The 18,695-nt window shown below is 43.4% G+C and overlaps 1 pseudogene; it reads right to left on the bottom strand.

Moving 5' to 3' along the window:
* The window catches only part of LOC130143509 (ankyrin repeat domain-containing protein 26-like), a 69,283-nt pseudogene that overhangs the window by 15,059 nt on the left and 35,529 nt on the right, over window positions 1–18,695 (bottom strand).

Raw genomic sequence — 18,695 nt, 5'->3', positions numbered from 1 at the left:
GGGGGATAAGATGACATGCACACACACACAGAATCACCCTACAGCTTTCCTGCAAAGCTCCTCTGGTTCCCTCTATACTTCAGTTTTCGTAAGAACACTGCAAAAGGTGGTGCAAAAGGACAACATTCGCTCCTGCTTTCAACAGCTACGCTCAGATTTATTCATATAGTTACAGACATTAACTACCTTAGTTTTCACCTTTTTTTCCAACTCCTTTTGCAAGCGCAGCTTGTCTCTCTCCAGGTCACTGTGGTAGCGCGTAGTAACTTCAAGTGAAGCTTCTGGCATAGATTGCTTTTTAAGTGCAGCAGCAAGCTCCTGCTGCAGTTGTCCAAACATGCCCTAACGAAACAGTTAAATTAGCATGAAGAAAGTTCTAAGAACACGAAGTATGCCTTTAACTTATTTTGTTATACGGTTAGACCTGTCTAGATTGAACCCAAAAGTATGAAATTTTGCCTGCCACCAGCAGGCATCTGCACAGATGATGACCTCTCGTCATCTTTCTCAGCTGAGCACCTTTGACTATCAGCAGCTGTTCATGAGGATTTCTGTTTCCTAACACATAAAAAAGGCTCAGGTATTGTTCTTCCTTGAACAATCAGGTATTGTTCTTCCTTGAACAATACACAGGAACACACTGCAATCGGGTATTTTTTGCCTAACAAAACCCAAAGAAATCTGTTGTGATCTAAGAGCCACAGTATGACTGCAAATATTACTCCGGTGACTGAAGGCAGGACTTTGTGTTAGATTGTTCTTTCTTCTGTTTCTTCACTATACAAATACAATTAAATGAATACAAATATCTGAAAGCTCCTTTGAGATACACTTTAAGGGTATGTTGAATCACATCCTCTTGTAGTCTTCTTACTCAGCTCGTTTTAGAAATACTGATAGATTAGGTTTACAAAAATCTGGATAGCTCATTATATATATATAGCTATATACATATAACACACACACACTCTCTCACATGATCTTCAAAAGGAACCCATTATTTTGGTAGTAAGAATACAAAGCAAGTCACAGTTTACAATGATTGACAGTACTGCTGGAGTGTGGCTACACATCATAGAAGAGAAAGCTTAAGGTCACCGTCTGACATGAACTTTGAGGAACAGGCAGGCCCCTCAGAACCCTCAAAACACATACAGAAATCAACAGCTGGACATTACTAATACTCTTCAATCTTGACAGCAGCTTACAGAGAACCTCTTTTTTCCCCTCTATAGAAGCTTCATATAAATCTAGCCCCAACCACTTCACTTCTCTGTATCTTCATTTCTCAGCCCTCGTGTATTGGATGGTTCCTCCTTTTATACCACTCTCATTCAGGTCATCTGTGCAATACTTACATCAAAACCATCAAATACTTTAGACTATTCTATAGGGCATAACATGGACTAAGGAAAATAGATGGAAAAAAGTTCTAGAGAAGAATCACCTTTCTTGATCAAAGCTTAGACTTGGATACCTTTTTTCTGTTCTCTGCTTAGATCTGAGGACTAATATCCCCGTTGCCAAAACCTTCCGCAATTCCGAGGGAAACATAACAAACCAGAACAAATGAGTATTCTTTGGTCCCATGCATGTAACTTACACCGGATACATTGGAGGAACAAACTAATTTCAAGAACGGACAAACTTTAAATTGTTCTTTCTACGCACATACTTTACCTGTCTTTCTACTACGTCAGTCTCGTATTTAAAGACTTGTTCCCTTAAATCAGTATGCTTGGCATTTAAATCCTTGTTTCGCTCTTCTATTAGATAAACTTGCTTTTCTGTATCAGCTCTAAGTTTGTTGAAAATGTCATTAAACCGGTCCTGCCCATAATCCACTATTTTTTCTTTCATGATCCTCTTGTTCTGCATCTCTTCCCATTGCTGATGGAGTAAGAAGGTTTTCACTCTGGAGCTGGGCCAATCGCTCCTGCAGGGACTCCTGTTTTATTACAAGTTTGCTTACTGGATCTTTCTCAAGTTGTCGAGCATGATCACATTCCTTTGCCCGACACTGGCCTTGACTTAATTCTTTTTTGTCATTTCTAAAAGCAAAGCTTTTTCTCCGAGCATTTGCTTCAACTGGTGAAGCTCATTTTCTAGCCTATTAGCTTTGCTTTTAGCTTTACACAGCTGCAGAGACAAGCTCTTGTTGGTTTCTTGCACGTCAGAGAGGTCACGATGGAGCTCGACTTGCAAGCAAAGGCATTCATCACGTTCTCTGGGAAATCTTCGTTCAGCATTGCTTTTTGATGACAAATGAAGTTTAAGTTCTTGAACTGCAGCGTTCAGGGAGGAACGCAATGATTCAATTTCTGTCTCTAGTCTGTCTTTGCTTTTGTTTGTCTGCTCAAGTTTGGAAGTCAGCACTGCAGATTCTCTCTTTACTAAGTCCAGCTCCGCGTTGAACTGAAAAAACATTTGTCTTAATGCTTCCTTGTGCAGTTTAAGTTCCTTTTTGAGAGCTTCATTTTTTTCTTTCAAGGTCTCATTTTCCTTTAAATATTTTCCTTGTTCCTCCTGGTGCCTAAGTCTTACTTGAGTGAGTTCTAGCCTTAGCATAGCAATCTCATCTTGTAGTAACTGATTCTTGTACAACAGATCCTGTTCTCTATCAGTGCGGGATTCCTGAATGACAGGGAAAATGAATAAAGAGCCAATTGGGAAATGAATCTACAAAAAACCTGCAGCAATAAACTGCATTTTAACATTTCTAGTACCGAAGCATGACTTCAAAGATGAAGTTTCAGGCAATAAGCTACTCTGTGAACCCATGCACATGTACAACGTACGTACCCAACGGAAGTGCAACATAGCCTTAAAACCTAAATGAACATCCCAAATATACAGTTACGGTTTTTTCCCCCCTTAAACCAGCAACCAAAGCTTTTAAAATGACAGCGCTTTCTTGTATGTGCATGCCTTTATAATACTGCCTTTAAGGTTGAATTAGTTGTGCTACAGATCTGGTAAAAACAAGGCCAGAAAGGGTATTTTCCTTCTCAAATGTCTTCTGAACACTTATCCTTTTGTATTACTGAAAGTTAGCTATAAGACTCAATCACCCCCGGAATGCAATAGTCCTGTATATTTCCTCTTTATTGTATGTATAACTTTTTCCCACTTAAACACATTCACCCTACATTTATTGGGCAGCACAGCCAAGAACAAAAAGGCTTCAAGGCACTGCACATTCTTTAGGAAATTCAGTAAACTCTTTTCAAGATCTTTTTTAATACAGTGTTTATGATTGCTTTTTCTCCTCCAGTTACTCTAACTCTTACAGAGAGTTGAATTCATTGCTGAGAGTTGATCATAAAATTTTAGTTATGTGGAGGTGGCAAAGAAAGGCATACTTGAAGTAAGTTCAATAAGGGAATAACTAATTAAAAAATAAAAGCAATGGAAACACAAACACTGTCAAACAACTTTCTTCCTGGTCAACCTTGCCATAGGTAGCTAGGTGTTTCACTGCTAGAAAGCCTAAAAAGCGATGACAAAATGTCTATGAAATGGAAAATAACAGATAGGTTAAGAAATGGGGTAAATAGTGTCTTCTATTAGCTTCCGACTTGCACAAGTAATTCAGGTACATACAGGAGTGATGCTGCTTTCCAGAACTTTTAGACATAGGAGAAAACAAGAAAGGTATTTACCCAGATAAGTTACACTGGTAAACAGTAAATAAACATCAAGAAACAGAAAAAGTTATGTAAGATTTATTATGACTTTAAAACAAACATGGTGAAATGTAATTTATTAGAAAAAAAATCTGCTTACCTCTGATTTTTTTCCGATAGATCTTCTTGTCTCTTCTTCTAGTTCCTTTTGTCTCCCAAGGTGGTTGTTCAAAATTCCTTCTTGAAGGGCTCTGGCCCTCTTTTCCTGAGAGCGCTGTCTCTGTGTTTCATCACGTTCCTCTTCAACCTGCAGTAATACAATAAAACTGCTTGCATCTTAAGAAAAAACAGAGCTAGCAATACATCTTCCCATTCTCCCTTGCATACTTGAAAACATTTTTGATTCCCCACCGTTATGATAATCCACCTATAAATAAATAAATTTAAATTTTCTTATGAAAATTTAAGAAGGCGAAATACAGGATGTTTTGTAGTAATTCAAAAAAAGGTCAGGCTTTGCCTGAAATACAAATGAAACCTAAATTTTGAAAAAGGAAAAAGGGAATAATAAACTGCAAAGCAAAAAAAAAAAAAAACAACCACCCAATTGTGAACCAACTGTACTCTACTGTTCTCAAAATTTGACAACTGTTATCCAACGCCTCTTCCGTGAACAAAGCGCCTCCTTCTCTAGGCATACTGGAATACAATTGAAAAGAAGCAGAAAATAAGACAAAGAGTTTAATTCATTATTTAATAGACCTGTTTCAAGAGCCTTCTCAGTGTTCTTAACTCCATTTCTAAATTCCTAGACTGTAACTCAAGTTTCTGTTTCTCCTCCATCTCTTTACAACATTGATCTTCTTTCCTTCGGAGGTCTTCTCTCCTTTTCTCACACAGCACTTCTACTCTGAGCCTCTTTTCTTCTTCTTGTTTCAAAGAAGATCTGGGATTTAACGGAGTATTTGAGAAACAAAAGCACTGATATAAAAGTAGATATTCCACATGATGAACTTGCAGAGACAACTCAAACCATAAAAAATGTTAAACGTTTTCAGAGTTCATATTTTTACTGTACTTTTCAACTTTTTAAAGAATTCTAACTTCATGCCATTGTGCATGGTATCAGTTGTACAAGATACAGAAAAAAAAACTTTGAGTGATTTATCAGTTATTTGTAAGTTTGTATAGGGAAACACACACCAGTGTGCACACTTCTATAATAAAATTTAAAAAATCCATCTTCATATTACAGCCATTTTGCTGAAAAAGGAGTTTGTTGTCTCATCAGATCAAAGCATCGTAAACTTTTACTATGGTTAGTATACATTTTCTTAGTATACTGAGCATTGCCTACACATTACGGATTCAGTGACCAGAAGCAATACTGGTGAATCAGCACGCCACTTACCTATGGCAGACCCAACAATTTTTCAGCAAGCCTTCTGTAAGTCTAAAACAACTGCTGACCACAGGCAGAACAAGCAGCTTCTGTTTACTCCAGAAGGATGTCAGTGTTCAAAACCAGATTCAGAAATGCATGGGGTTTAAGCTGAATACGATTAAAAACAGTTTTAAACCCCAGTCGGATCTACCTCTGGGAGAAACTACAGCAATTTCATTTTGAAGCTGACTTACAAGGAAAGCCTTATGGAAGGTCAGCTTCTTTACCAACTGAAACAATCAGCAATAAGCACTGACATGGTAAAAAACGGTCCATGGTGTGCCCACGGTACCCAAACAAGCAAGCAGCTTTGTGTTTGATCATTATTTTGACTATTTTTTCCCATATACTCGCAACAGTGAACAAAAAAAAAAAATTTAAAAAATCAAGTGTCAGCGTAAGGGAAGAACTGCCAATTGAAAGCCTGCTTTAGAAATTCTGCAAAACAAGAATCAACCACCACTAAAATTACTTGAAAGACTGACAAACGTTTGTATTTGAATGGCGTATATTGCAAGGAAAAAGCTTTACATATAACTTCTAGTGTAATTTCATAAAAAGTGTAACTTTCGAAAGTATAAATTTAACGCTGCTTGGAGAATTCACTTAGAATGAAAATACTACTTCTTTATACTTGACAGATGCTTGAGGATTTTGAACACCTGCTGAAGTCAAACCCAGGCCAAGCTGGGACCGGCCTCGTCTTCCTCGTACTCCCCTCCCCCGCGCTGGGAGGCCCAACTCCCCCAGGCCCAGCTCCCGCAGCCTCCCCTCACAGGGCTGGTGCTCCTGCCCCCGCGCCAGCCCGGCATCTCCCTGCCGACCTCACACGGGCTGGGCAAGATCTCCTGGGCTGGGCGGCCAAAAACCGGACCCCGGGCTCGAGACACAGCTCAGCAAGCCCTGAGGAGGGGTGGGCACTCACTGCCCCCAGTGCCCTGGCACTGCTGCCCCCCAGACAGCCCAGGCCGCTGCGGGCCGCCCCAGCTGCCAGCTCACGGTGGCTCCTGCTGAGCTCGCTCTCTGCCTGGGCCGCCTGGCCCTGCTGGGCCAGCTCCCCAGCCACGCCATCCCACCGGGGATCACCACGAGGAGATCTCCCCTCCCAGGCCAGGGCTCTGCAGTTGTCCTTGCTCAACTGCCTACGGTGCCTGCTGGCCACCCCTGTCGGACGTGATGTCAACAGCGATGAGAAACCTCACACCTCCGGGTCTAGCTCAGGAGTGTGGGGAAAGGGGCAATCCCAAACTTGACCTTTCCAACAAACAAACAGGTAAGCAAACAAATGCTCTAAGCTCTGGTTTGACTTGCACTGGGTGGAGTTACCAGAAATCCTAGTATTATAGGCCAACTGAAGCTGCGAGGACAAAACGAAAAAAAAACCCACACCCAACCATCTCTCAGATCTCTCTTATAAATCTGATTTCCCCGTACACACTCTCTTGCTCTTTTCTTGCTAGAAAACAAAGTTAGAACAACATCCAGAAGACTGTACATGGAGCTGGTATCCGGACGTTTTTCCCCTCTCACATTATGTACTTCATAGCATAACTGGCCCACGGGATTCAAAAAACCCAAACCCAAAAGACTGGAAACTTCTCATCCTGTTGCCTGCACCATCAGTGTCTTTCGGAACAAAACCACTGACAAGATAATACATTATCAGACCACAATTTACATACTTAAGGCTCTGGATACCCCTTTTCCATTCCGCTTCTTGGTGAGCCAACACGGATTTCAAATCTTGAGTCTTCTCCGCTCTGAACTGTGACTCCTCCCTTTCATCTTCCAATTTCCTCACTTCTCTTGAGAGCGCTTTATTCCGATTTTTCTGACGTTCTATTCTCTGTTCATATTCAAGAAGCATGTTTTGCATTTTCAACAAAGTAGCAGAACCTGTTTTGAGACAGAAAAGACACAAAGCTGCACAAATACTGCCCAATGTATAAGCTGTTCAGTGCTTTGCTGTATTAGGTGCAGGTGGCAGGTTAGTGGGAAGGTCCCTGTGAGAAGAAGCCAGGGGTCGCCCCGTGCTGGCCATGGACGGTTTCAATGGACCCACCGCAGGGCACAGCTGAGCCTCTCAGCCGTGCTGGCAGCTCCTCAGGAAAAACAAACGTAGGAAAGGGCGAAACCACCACACGGGCAGAGAAGGGGAAAAGCATGTGAAAACCAGCCCCGCAAACGAACACCCAGGTCAGCGAAGGAGGAGGGAGAGGTGCTGCTCCAGGTGCCAGAGCAGAGATTCCCCTGCAGCCCCGGAGAGAACCATGCTGGAGCAGATACCCACAGCGCAGTGCTGCGGAGGACCCCGTGCCAGAGCAGGCGGATCCTTCCCGAAGGACCTGCGACCCATGGAGGGCCCAGGCTGGAGGAGATTTTCCCCAAAGGACTGCAGCCTGGGGGAGGACTCACACTGGAGCAGGGAAAAGGGACGAGGAAGGAGCAGCAGAGAAACTGCTACGTCCCGACTGCCGACCGCAGCCTCCCCGCGCTGCCTGGGGAGGTGGCAGGGAAGGAGCGCAGCAGAGCTTGAGCAGGGGGGGTGCCGACGTGTCCTTCTCAGGTTTGGGGTCTTTGTTTCTCACTATCCAAATGTATTTTAATCGGTGGAGTCTGTTTTGCCAGTGACAGTCACTGGGAAGTGACAGCCCTGCCTTCACACTGACCCACAAGCTTTTTCGCCCCGTTTTGTCAAGGAGGGGCAGTGGCAGCACTGGGGGGGGAGTTTGGCCTTCGGCCAAGGTTAACACTTGCCTAATGAAATTTTAGCATAGTTTAAGAGCCCTAGTAAGTGATGCTTATGTTTATATAATGCCTTGTGCACATATGCAAGCATCTTATGACAGTTGAAATTTGTTATATATATGTACTTATTATTTTTAAGCAAAGCCATTATTTTGCTGTACTCTTTGTCATTAGCTGTTGAGGCGTGTGCTGGTTGTGGCTGGGATAGTGTTAATTTTCTTCGCAGTCGCTGGTACGGGGCCATGTTTTACAGTTGTGCCGCAAACAGGGTTGGTAGCACGGGGATGTGTTCGTTATGGCCCAGCAGCGCCCACACAGAGCCAAGGCCTTTTCTGCTCCTCACCCCACCCCACCAGCGAGCAGGCTGGGGGTACGCAAGGAGCTGGGCCGGGACACGGCTGGGACAGCTGACCCCAGCTGACCCAAGGGATGTGCCATGCCACGCGGCATCATGCTCAGCATATAAAGCTGGGGGAGGACGAAGGAAGGGAGGGACATCCAGAGTGACGGCACTTTGTCTTCCCAGGTATTTGTTATGCGTGACGGAGCCCTGCTGTCCTGGAGATGGCTGAACACCCGCCTGCCCATGGGACGTGCTGGATGAATTCCTTGCTTTGCTTTGCTTGCGTGCGTGGCTTTTGCTATTAAACTGTTTTCGTGCCGACCCATGAGTTTTCTCACTTTTCCCTTTCCGATGCTCTCCCCCACCCCACTGGGGTGGAACAAGTGAGTGGCTGTGTGGTGCTTAGGTGTTTAGGTGTGGCTGGGCTTAAACCACATCAAGGGGATATAAAGAAGAAAAAGCTCTTGCTGACTTTTGATGACCGCATTAGAAGGAGCTGAACTGTACTTTGCAAGAAACTGCTTCTCCAGCTCTGACTAGACAGAGAACCAATGATAACGTAAGGCACATCGGCTGGTAATGCAGGCAACATCTCAGGTTAGGTGACAGTTTCACAGCTTTTGAGGGGGATCTCTAGTCACAAAGAGATACTATATCAAAATATGAAATTAAAATACTTAGGAGTGCCTACAAAGAAATCATGTTTTAAGGGGAACTTGTAACAGCTGAAGACAGAGACTTGAAAACATACCCGTATGAACCACGCTAAGCTCTTCCAACAGCAGCATAGTCTCCTTGTAGGCTGAAGCTTCTAACCGGACATCCTCTGAAGTTGGGTCAGATGAGTGAGTTAAACCAGGGCCATCAGTTACTTCCATTGGTATGCTGACCTACAAAAAATACAGTACTTTCTGTAATTCCACTGTCTAGTATTACAGACCATTACAAATGCAGGAATGATTCATTCTCTCCTTCACAGCCCACAGATTTGTCTCAAATACAATAAAGCTGCGTACCAGCAGCAATTTGTACATCTGGTTGATCACTACATAAACACTGCTCCCATCGAAGTGATTAAAAGCTGATAGAGACTGTTTACCAAGAAACTAGTTTTACAGTACCTCGTTCCTTTCACTCCTGGTTGTTGCTGCAGGTCTAGAAAACAGAAATATATTTCAGTACTGAAATGCTTACTTTGCATTATGAATAATACCTACCGTAGCTTTGAAAACTTAATTGCAGAACTGAATTAAACTAAAATCTGGTATAGTAACTTTGCTAGATATAGTTCAAGACTGAAACAATTATTGTGTGCTATTAATGTCTACTGGAAGGCTAATTTTTCTGCAAGATATTAAGCAAACAGTTGAAATAACTGTTCCCTAAACTTCACGCAAAGTGACAGAAATCTTACAGCTACAGACATGGAGCTATACGGTTACGTGCATTCCCTGTTTAATACCAGGGGTTCAGCTCCCTTCAGTACTGAGAATCCTTCTCCTACAGGTCAAAGAACTGTAATTTTGGATTCTCTGGTGTCCTGGGTCTGGCTGGGATGCAGTTTATTTTCTTCACAGCAGCCCACACAGGGCTGTGCGTTAGATTTCTGACCAAAACAGTGTTGCTAACACACCAGATTTTTAGCTAGGGCTGAACAGTGTCAACAACTTCTCTTTCGCACTTTGCCACAACCCACACAAGTAAGTTCAGGGTGGGCAAGAAGTCAGGAGGGTACACAGCTGCAAGAGAAAAGGTGGAGCGGGGAGCAGGGCAAAAAAATCCTGAGGTACCTGCAGTGAAAAAAACTGAGATACCTCACCCTTTTTAAACACATGAAATACTTCTATGCCTGTGCACACACTCATGTAATTAATCAGAATTTGTGCACGTGACCTCATTGTTGACTTGGCCAGCATGTTCAAAAGCACTCTAAACAAAAGTGAAGTGTTTGTCAACACAAAGCGCATCAGGTAGTCACAGGAAAGAACAAGAAAGAACAAGAAAGAACATCAGGTGGTCACATGAAAGAACAAGAATCTTCATAGGTGTCAGGTTTACAAAAAACCTAAACACACAACAAAAACCCAAACTAGCCTCTAGCTCTCAGGCCAATTTTTATCATTAAGTAAGTTTTATTTTCAACATTCCTTATAGGCATACCTTCCTTCATCCTCAGATGTTTCACTGGAAGTGCTCTCATCCGGTACTTGACCATGATTGCCACTGGAAGAGCTCATCTGCTGATGAGCCTTCTGCTTTGAAGGCTGTCTTTTACTTTTCTTTGCACCTTTGGCATTCAGGGCAATTTTACTGCATTACACAGAAAGAAAGAAAAAAAATCACCAAGTGAATAGGTTTATAAAAAATATTTCTGTGAAACAGACATACTTAAGATGATGTCCAGAAACAACCGAGACAAAAAATATCTATGATAAAATCACAGACTTGACTGTAAAGATCGTGGAATATGCCCAAGTATTTAAAACCCTTCCCCTAGGAGTGAGGGGGACACGTGGAATCTGAGCTAGATCCAGGTTAAGCTGGACTATATCCAATAGCCACGGTACAGAAAGCACCTAGAGCAGAGATTCCTTTGAAGGACAGACAGAAAAAGCTCCTGCTTAGGTCTGCATAAAAATACGTGTGCCTTCTTTAGACTTTTGAGATTGGTTTGGTAATATCATCTTTTCCCCTCTCCTGACAAAGGGCATATTAACTTAATGAAAAGGAAAACACCAACTGCACGGAGATCACTAAAATCACCTAGAAAAGGGAGGAGTAGCAAACCCCAAGTTCCTACTTTTCTTTTCTAGGTGGCCTTTTCCTACAAAAACAACTGCTTTTTCCAGTCTTCAGTTCTGGTTTTGAAGATGCATTTTACCTCAGTGTTGACATGGAAATCACAGGAATTTAGGTGGGGGTTTTCTTTTGGTTTCCCCTTTTCTTTTTTTAGAGCAGGCAATAAATTTGAACCTCCATCGTGCGCTTCATTTTGTCAAAAAAGAATTTTTCTTCATTTTTTGAGAAGCAGTGGACTACTCACTATGGCTTTCACCACTGAGGAAACTACTTCAACTACCACAGTATCAGAAAACCTAAGACACTTACATAGCACTACAAATAAGAGCTAGAGATTATTTCCTTAGCTTACCCTTTCATTGGCACTTTAATCAAGTTTGAGCTCTCCCCAGATGAAAAACTCCTTTTGTCTTTTTCTTCTATCGTGTTTTCATTCTCCATTTTCAAACAGTCATTCTTCCTTACAGTAATCTTTTGTTTCATTTGCCAATTAGTGATGTTATTTAATTTATCCACACACTCCTGTTTTGCCACCGCCTGCACTTTTGAACATCTTTGTTTGCTTTTTTCCTTCTTAACCTATAAAAACAAAGTTAAGCTTCACGTATTTCTAGAAGACAGAAACACCACATCCAAGATTGATTAATTCAGGGTTTACCCCTGAAATAATATAAAATGATTTTTTGTAATTCATACAGAAGCATTTTCACAAAATTACACTACAAAGTGTATTATGCCATTGAAAGTACTTTGAATTCACTCATCATGCAAGACATAACAAAAATACAGCCCTTAGAAAGAAAACAATAGTGTCTCTTAAAACAGGAACAAGAAAAAAGTGAAAACATTACTGATGGACAAAGCGTTAGGAGGACTGCACAATGTTCGTTGTAACACCACCAGAAAAAAATCAAGTGGATCTGCGAACAAGGAGAGGAAAGAAAAAAAGATCCCAAACCCACGAACACAACTGGTTTCACAGGAAAGAGGAATTTTAGTGAAAGGCAATGAAGACACACCACGCAGATAGCACAGCACATGAATTAGTAGTCAGGACCCTGTTTAGAAGCTATTTTCATTCTTTGATTCAGAATCAGAACTGATGTAATTGTATGGATTTCTTTTTATGGCAATGAAGAGATAACTACTTGCACTGGAACCAAGTGCCTGGAACAATAATGCATTCCGTTTTCCAAAAATGGGGGAAAAGACAACTCTCCACTGCCCTCTTTATTCACCAGTCACCAATTTAATTAGAACAAACCCCAATTTGTAGGAAGCATCTCCCCTTCGTGACGAATAGCTAAAGTGAGCAGCACCGTTGATCCGGAGCGAGATTAAAGAGTAGCAGGTGAACCACCTCTTCTGGCAGCTGTACCTTCTCTTTCTCCAAAGCCAGGAATACTATTTGCAGCATTCCTACCTTACCCTTAAATCTTCCCGTATCTTGGTTTAGTTCTTCATCAAGATTCCTTTTCAGCATGACACATGATTGCTGAGCACTTGCAAAAAGACTTTCCATTTCTGTTTCTCCTATTTTGTTGTCGATAAAGCAGTCCCTGGGAACATCATCACTAAATCCAGAGTCTTTTCCAAGTTCCCTCTCTGTTACAAGAAGTGCATTTTCACCACGTGTAGGAACTGTCTTATTTTAGGAATAATATTAGAAATGTCATCCAAAAGACTTGTTTTAAAGCTGTATCTCGGGGAGTATTCAGGACCCCTGCATTTCTACTACTTCCATTTTCATTCTCTTCCGTTTCCATAGAAGGCATTTTTTTCTCTCTCTCCTTTTGCTAGAGGCATCTTTGTATCACTGATATTGGTTGTGCAATCTTCTTCATCTGTACTCCAGGTATCTTCCATGTTTGCATTTCAGTTATCTTGATCAGAAAGGACACCAAGACTCGGATTACAGTTTCCATTTTGGGTACTTTTCCACCTAGCATAAGTTTAGTATCTCCAAATTCACCTTTACTTTCTAAGTTGTTAATTGATTCTGTTGCATGAGACAAAACAACATGAGAACTCTTCAGCTCAGCACTGAAGCCATCTTCTGACATTTCTTCCACAAGGGAAGGAGTTTTCCCAGTTTCATGAATTTCACCAAGCAGCTGCTTTAGCTCTGCTGTAACATTTTTACAATTTGTTTTCAATTCCCTTTTCTCATTTTCAACTCACATTCTTGCATATCTTTCTTCCCAAGGTTTTGGACTTAACTGCTTGTCAGCACTGTGCAATTCCTCATTTTCTGCTGTGAAATTTCTGATGTAAAATTTCTGCCTTATCAGTGTGATTTTCATGTGCTGGTTTTTCTATCAAGTTGGTAGTTTCTAAAATATATTTATCCTTAAGTAAACAGGTACAGACAGAAAGATTATCAAGAAAAAATATTACAGTTAATCTATGCAATTTCTGTTGCAAACTCATCCTATAATAGAAATAAGGCATTTTGAAAGCCATTTTCACTACAAAAATCAAGGGACACTAAATGAAAGGTTCACTGCACACCATCTTCTTAACAAGAGAAGGACTCAGAGTCAGCAGTTTCTTGGGTTAGGTTTGCCTAGGCATTAGGGTTGCTTTTACCTTTTAGCCTGCTTGCTTTCTGTAACCGCCGGCATTTGTCACAGAGCATGTTTATTTTTCACGGTTTATTGCTTTAATACCATTTTTCATTAAACTGCCAACATTTTCCTCACCCACCCTCCTCCCTCCATCGCGCTCTACCGTCTGGCATTGCACAGTCCCCGGCCACCTAAGCTAACCCAAGGGGAATGAACATGACAAGCTTTTTACCGTTCACCACACAGAGAACTGGCTAAGGGAGGATTATTTCTTCACCCAAGCTTCAGAAATAATAAATTCCACTCCAAGGTGCAAAGGAAAGGATTTATTAGGGAAACCTGCCTGCTCCTGCCCTCATCCCAGGAATCAGGAACCCAAGCTCGCAGGAAAACCGCACCACGCCTTAACCCTACCCAGCCCCCTCAAGCCCCTGTCCCCACGCTCTGTTTCTCAACAGCTCCGACTGCTTCTGCCCCGTGTCACAGTCCTGCCCACACGCCTCCTCGGCTCGTGGTGCCTTCTGAACAGGGCCTGCAGCCTTGGTGTCCCAGCGGGCTGAGACCCTCACGCTCCTCGCGCTCCTCTCGTCAGCCAGGCCCTGTTCCCCCGCGGCAAAGACCCCTCCGCTCACAAGAGGGAAGGAGCACCTCAGCCAGACACCACCTGTCTCACCCTCCCCCTTCCCAAGCTCACTGGCCAACTACTACCGCCTTGCAACAGCCTTAAGTCCTGCGCTTTGCCTGCTAGAATTAGGCACGTCCCTCTCTCGTGATGCCCGGCTGTGGGGTGGAAATCATTTGCTACGCTGTCCCTTCGGGTGTTCCAGAGGACGCCAGACCCCGCTGTGCAGCCCTGCCCCGCACGCCCAACACAAGCAGGACGCCTGCCTTATTCCCCTCTAGGATACCCTCTGAGAAACCCTTTTCAAACACTTCGCGTGGCCAAACAAGAGCGTATTTTGCAGAGGCTGGGGAAGCCTCAGAAAGGTCACCACATCTCAAGGTGTTCTCTTTGATCCTTGTCTTACAAAGAGGAAGACCGGCATGTTTCATCAAACAGATCAGCCTATTACAGACAAATCTCCCTCTTCACTTGAACGTGCATTTTGCACAGGCAATAAAACCCGCATTTGGCTGCACTGTTTCTCAGCAGTGCACAAGAGGAAAAACACCCCTCAAAATTTAAGCAAACCAACTGAAAAAAAATCAGTGTAACAGCAAGCATCCGACATAGTGACAAGGATTTTACCCCACCATAAGAAGACTGTATCCAGCTTTCCTTCAGACTGTAACGCAGCCTTCACCTACAGGACGTCCCATAAGCATTATTCACTGACTGGTAAGTTTTCTTTACCTTAGTGTATAATACAGCCTACTGAATCAGACTGCAATCCAAAATATTTGGGTTTACATACCTGCACACCATAATATTCAATGCCATCCTTCATGTCTTCTTTTTCACCTGATGATGACATATGAAAGGTAGATCCTGAGTTCTCACCTGCAGTGAAAAACCACACATTTTTATAAACAGCATGACTTCATATTACTTACTTACACCTAAAGTGCATCTTGAATCACCCTACTTGTGACAACAATCTTAACACAAAATAAGAAAAAAACTACATGCAGGACTGACCATTTAGTAAAGGAGAAATCCTTCAGATGAGAGTTCTACGCCAACAGCAAAACTTCCCTGCCATTCTACACTCCAGATGCTCAAGAGACAGCGGCACAAACTACAGGCAGAAGCCCTTCACAACAAACCCTGAACTTTCAGTCACATTTTAGCTCCTAGGCAAAGCATAACAGCAAGGTATCAAAAATTAAGACGGGGGGAAAGTGCTTGGCCAGATCATAGCTTTCTCCTGCTACGTTATCATCCAAGAACGTTCAGGTGTTCAGACAGGTCAGCCCTAAACCACATACACTTTCAGCACTATGCCACAAGAACCCGAACCCAAGGAGATACAAACACATCCAAAGGACACACGCAACGCAAACAAGGTAACTTCCCTTACAACTTGCCAGCAAGCGCCGTGAGAGCTGGTGTTAATTAACAAATACTAAGCACTTCACTGCTATAGCGCGCACCCACACCGTAAGCGCATTCCTAAGGCAGACATCGATAAAAGCTCACTTCAGCCTATACGTGTTTACAGACAAACATTTAGTCCACCACGAAGTTACCAGTGTGGCGCTCCCCTGAAACAATCCGCGAGCGTGCTCCGTGTCTGTCTGCAGCTGGAAGCAACACACCAGGTGATCCTTCTTCCGGACTTTCAGAATCCGTCTGTAGAGCATAACACACGGGCGTGAGCATCGGTACAAATTCTCAACTCATTTCTACGCAAAATGTTCCTGCTAAGCCAACTTGCACAGCATGGAATCACAAAAGCCTTTGATCAGCCCCTTGGAAAGGGCATGTCAAGACACAGTATATTGGAAAATCACAGCAGACTTGTGTGTTTTCAGATCTTGGGCAAAAACCTCACAACTCATCTAAACTAGTCTGTCACGCTGGCAAACTGCACAGCCGCAAGAGAGAATTAACACGGTAACTCGAGCTGTGGGTTGCGAACCCGTAACCGCAGGTCTGGGGGGGGCCCAACTTTCGACTGAACTCGTACCCGATACTCAAATTTGTGCTGATGTTCCCCAGGCACACGTCCTGCAGTGGGGAGCGAACACATTGCTACTCCCGGTTGCAAGGGCTGAACAAAGACAAGCAAGACAAAGCTTACAGAAACCAAGGCTCTACAAAAAAAAAAAAAAAAAAAAACCAAAACAACCCAGCAGCATTTGAGCCTTGTATTTTTAAGAAGCGGGTGGGGAAGAGTTCCTTCTTCCTCACAAGAAAAGTCAGAGGGCGTAAGCTACAGACTCTGCTCGCTTTCTTCTAACCCATTACCACAGACAGGAAGAACTAAAAGGGCAAACACAGCCAGCACGTGCGGTATCTCTGTTGAACATTACTCTCAAAAAGGGCCAAAACGGTAGAAAGGCTCTTTCCCAAAGCAGCTCATCGTCTAGGCTGCAGACCCTAAGGGCAACCACTGAACACGTCAGCGGAACAGAGTTGTGTGGTGAAAAAGCAACAATCCCGCCAGCCCCGCTGAGAAGCTCAGACTATTTTAAGCAGCAAGAAACTTCACTGCCGCAATACTGTACTAGAAACCCAACTGCAAGGGCCAGTTGCCACGAGACCCAAATCATTAGCTCGACCTACCTTCACCCCAAGCCTCGCTGAGCAGCTAGCACACAGCACAAGTATTTCAAGGGCCCCCAGTTACAAACATACAGCAGAACCAGGAGAAGGGGAAATAAGCCTCAGCCGCGGCAGGGCCCAAGCTCCGAGTGCTTCTGGATCTCGCTCCCCACCCCCGCCCCACTGGGAACCCCGGTGTCCTTCACAGGGAATACCTCAGAATCCCAGGGAGATTCAGCATCTTCCTCTTCCTCTGCTCCCACTGCAGTCAGGGCACCTACAAATGCAGGAAGAGGGGAGACACTGAGCCCTTCTATTTCACTCTGCTTTTCCCCATCACCCCTGCGCCCAAAAGGTGCACAGCGGTTCTGTTGCTGAGGACAAACTAAGGAGCGAGTGTTGAATTCGAGGGCTTCTTCACACCCAGCACACAACATACCACGGTATTTCCTTTGGATCGCCACCTCTTGCCTCCTCTCCAGCAGGAGATGGCTATGCACAAAGCTTTGCTGCTAGAGAGGGACGCAACATTCTTCGCACAAGAAAAGCGAGCAAGACAGGAAGAAAATCCAGAAGATCATAAAAATACAAAAGGGTCTACTATTGATGAATCACAGGGCCAACCTCGCTTTTGGCATTTTCTCCTGTAGGTGACTCCTTTCACAAACTTTCATTGTCTATGTGCTACTCCTAGAAGCCTCTCCACCCAAGTACAGCAGCGGGTGGTCAGTCGGTCAGACAGATGGGGCTGCTCCTACTCTGCTTCCATGAAGGTACGCTTACCAGACTTCTTCTGTCACTTCACCAGTGTTCACTCAGGTCACAAACAGAAAAATGCAGGCAGCTTCCTACCATACAACTTGATATGCGCCATCACTCCCATCATGTAACATGGGCACCACAATTTTGCTTAGAAGATAGACTTAGATATTTTGTGGATGCAGGAGAGCTGTGACACCTCCCCTGTGCACAGCACAGGCTGAATGACCAGCTTTTCTGGTCAACCGTATCTGCCTGAAAGCTGGATAAAAGCAGACCTGCGAGCACCCAGGGTTTTCTTTTGTACGGGCCTTCTAAGGATGCAAGTCACATTCTCTGTTCAGAGTACGTAGGTGTCTTCGTCTTTCGGATTCTGTTTCAGAGTGCAGTCACTTCAAAATTAGGCGCCATGCTGCTAGAATGAAAAGCAACCCTTAACTCCTCTTCAGCCTTGCCCATCACGGTCAACGGGAAAGTTTTCAGCAGCAGCTATCTGAGCCTGAAGTCTCCCTTTTTCGGTAAGATTTTAACAACGTTGGAGCCCCTAAGAACCCTTTTCCATAGGGTTTAATCAATCTTGACATTTCTGTATGATGGGTACAGAACAAGGAAGAAGCAGGAAAGGTGAAAGGCTACAGTGTTCTTCTACCTGCAAAATTCCAGTTCTCATCGTGTCAGTAACTCCAGTCCGTAATTATTTTCTCCAACCACTGGAAAAATAACTCAAAAACATCAACTAAAAAGATAAGGACTTCTCCCATTAGCTGTTGCAAGTAAAATTTCTTCTTTCCTTGGAGCAGTAATTCACGAGTCTATTTTCTGCCAACACTGGCTTCTATTGGCTTCTGTCAACATTGTGAAAGAGGATGACTCCTCGCTGTCAAGAGTTCTTCGCTTTTAGCACAGGGAGAAATTCTTAGTCAAAACACTGGCAGAACCCTACTCCAAGGCTTCTGAAGAGACCACCATTCAAAAAAACGTATATAAAAAATTCACAGGGTAAACCAGATTCCAGTATTGTTGCCTGTCATCTATTGCTACCATGCATTTTTATTAACGGATGCCTGCAGTGCAGCGCACACAAAAAGATGCGAATCCCCCACCTTTTACTCTGTCTGCTCTTCTAGCTAGCATTGAAAAATGACTTCTGGTCATCTGAGTTCTTTCCAATTAGTCCTCACCTCTCCACTCTATTCTGAGG

Source organism: Falco biarmicus, unplaced genomic scaffold (genome assembly GCF_023638135.1).
Source record: "Falco biarmicus isolate bFalBia1 unplaced genomic scaffold, bFalBia1.pri scaffold_36, whole genome shotgun sequence".
NCBI classification, from domain to species: domain Eukaryota; kingdom Metazoa; phylum Chordata; class Aves; order Falconiformes; family Falconidae; genus Falco; species Falco biarmicus.
Note: the sequence above shows the minus strand (reverse complement) of the source record. Positions and strands in the feature narration are given on the sequence as shown.